General features: G+C 39.4%; 1 protein-coding gene and 1 non-coding gene across 3 annotated transcripts in view; both read left to right on the plus strand.

Moving 5' to 3' along the window:
* The window catches only part of GULP1 (GULP PTB domain containing engulfment adaptor 1), a 262,706-nt gene that overhangs the window by 68,598 nt on the left and 191,475 nt on the right, over nt 1–2,633 (plus strand). The window lies entirely within an intron of this gene.
* Nucleotides 1,735–1,893, plus strand: LOC112400368 (U1 spliceosomal RNA). The gene has a single exon (XR_003003391.1). It is a non-coding gene; the product is annotated as a U1 spliceosomal RNA (small nuclear RNA).

Here is a 2,633-nt window from a genome sequence, read left to right on the forward strand (position 1 = left end):
ACGCGGGCGTCTCACTGTTGTGACCTCTCCCTTTGCGGAGCACAGGCTCCGGATGCGCAGGCTCAGCGGCCATGGCCCACGGGCCTAGCTGCTCCGCGGCATCCTCCCGGACCGGGGTACGAACCCATGTCCCCTGCATTGGCAGGCAGACTCTCAACCACTGTGCCACAAGGTAAGCCCCCTTATATATTTTTAAACATTATTTTTTTCTTTCAACATGTATGTGTTGAGTTACAATTATGTGGCAGGCATTGTACCAAATGTTGGAGATATAGCAGTGAGCAAAACAGTTGTAGTCACTGATAATTAATTAGGCTCCAGAGTGAGCCTAATACAAGCTATGGAGGAGAAATAAATGGTGCTGTGATTATGTTTAACAGTCCTTAAAATGAGTGAAAACACTGACATAAGCTATTATCTACTAACTCAAATTATCTATCGATCTAATCCAAATTTTTAGAACGTTATTCTCCTCTAGCAGGTTAATAAATAAATTTCCTGTTATGTTTGTTTCATGATTCTACAACCTGCAAAATCAAAACCTTTAATTGGGTTGTGATCAAATTTGTCTCATGGAAAAAGTTGTCATATTTTTTAAATAAATAAATTTATTTATTTTTATTTATTTATTTTGGCTGCATTGGGTTTTTGCTGCTGTGTGTGGGCTTTCTATAGTTTCAGCAAGCAGGAGCTAGGCTTCCTTGCGGTGCACGTGTTTCTCATTGCGTTGGCTTCTCATTGCAGAGCGTGGGCTCTAGGCGTGCGGGCTTCAGTAGTTGTGGCTCTCCGGCTGAGTTGCTCCGTGGCATGTGGGGTTTTCCCGAACCAGGGATCGAACCTGTGTCCCCTGCATTGGCAGGCGGAGTCTTAACCACTGCGCCACCAGGGAAGTCCCTGTCATGTTGTTTTAAATAAAAGTGGTGGTGAATAAAAATGGCTTAATAGTTATGGATATAAGAGACAGGTGAATTAAAAAATGATGCCCATTTAGTATTAACTTTAATTTTCCTGAAGAGAGGTGATAGGCCTAAAATAGTTGATTGTTCTTTTTCCTTATAATTTTAGAAGGAAAATACTTTGTTTTTTCACGTGACATTAACAGTACTATAGGACTTGTATTTGCAAATGATAGGACCAACAATGGATTAATTTCCAAAATATACAAACAGATCGTACAACTCAATATCAAAAAAACAAACACCCCAATCAAAAAATGGGCAGAAGATCTAAACAGACATTTCTCCAAAGAAGACATACAAATGGCCAACAGGCACATGAAAAGATGCTCACAATCTCTAATTATCAGAGAAATGCAAATCAAAACTACAAAGAGGTGTCACCTCATTCCAATCCAAATGGCCATCATCAAAGAGTCAACAGATAATAAATACTGGAGAGGGTGTGGAGAAAAAGGAACCCTCCTACACTGTTGGTGGGAATGTATTGGATTGGCCAAAACATTTGTTCGGGTTTTTCCATAAGAGGTTACGGGAAAACCTGAACCAACTTTTTGACCAACCCAATACATTGGTGCAGTCACTATGGACAACAGTATGGAGGTTCCTTAGTAAACTAAAAATAGAGTTACCGTATGATCCTGCAATCCCACTCCTGGGCATATATCCAGAGAAAACTATAATTCGAAAAGATACATGCACCCCAGTGTTCACTGCAGCACTATTTACAATAGCCAAGACATGGAAGCAACCCAAATGTCCATCGACAGATGAGTGGATAAAGAAGTGGTATATACCGTGATCACAAAGGTGGTTTTCCCAGGGTGAGGCTCATCCATTGCACTGCGGGTGTGCTGACCCCTGTGATTTCCCCAAAGGTGTGAAACTCGACTGCATAGTTTGTGGTAGTGGGGGACTGTGTTCACGCTCTCCCCTGAAAAAAAAGTGGTATATATATGCAATGGAATATTTCTCAGCCATAAGAAAGAGTGAAAAATGCCATTTGCAGCAACACAGATGGACCTAGAGATTATCATACTAAGTGAAATAAGCCAAAGACAAATATCATATGATATCACTTTTATGTGGAGTCAAAAAAAAAAGGTACAAATGAACTTATTTACAAAACAGAAAGAGACAGGCATAGAAAACACACTTCTGGCTACCAAAGGGGAAGGGTGGGGGGAAGGATAAATTAGGAGTTTGGGATTAACATATACACACTACCATATAAAAAATAGATAACCAACAAGGACCTACTGTATAGCACAGGGAACTATACTCAATATTTTGTAATAAACTATAAGGGAAAAGAATCTTAAAAAAAATACGTGTGTGTAACTGAATCGCTTTGCTGTACACCTGAAACTAGCACAACATTATAAATCAACTGTACTTCAATAAGAAGAAAAAAAAGTGAACTCAATTTGAGATGTTGCTTATACATTGGTAAGCTTTAGGAATTGTGCAAGGTGATGTGTCAGAGTCCTTATCACGGAAAGGAAAGAATAGGTAAGTAAATAGAGTAGGAAAAATGTTGGGGGCTAGCTAAGTGTAGAGGCTTTCAGTGTTTATTTTGTGATGGTTCCATATTTTATGACTATAGTTGCTTTAAAAATATCTTTTTTTTTTTTTTTTTGTGGTACGTGGGCCTCTCACTTTTGTGGCCTCTCCCTT

Source organism: Neophocaena asiaeorientalis, unplaced genomic scaffold (genome assembly GCF_003031525.2).
Source record: "Neophocaena asiaeorientalis asiaeorientalis breed wild unplaced genomic scaffold, Neophocaena_asiaeorientalis_V1.1 scaffold421, whole genome shotgun sequence".
NCBI classification, from domain to species: Eukaryota; Metazoa; Chordata; class Mammalia; order Artiodactyla; family Phocoenidae; genus Neophocaena; species Neophocaena asiaeorientalis.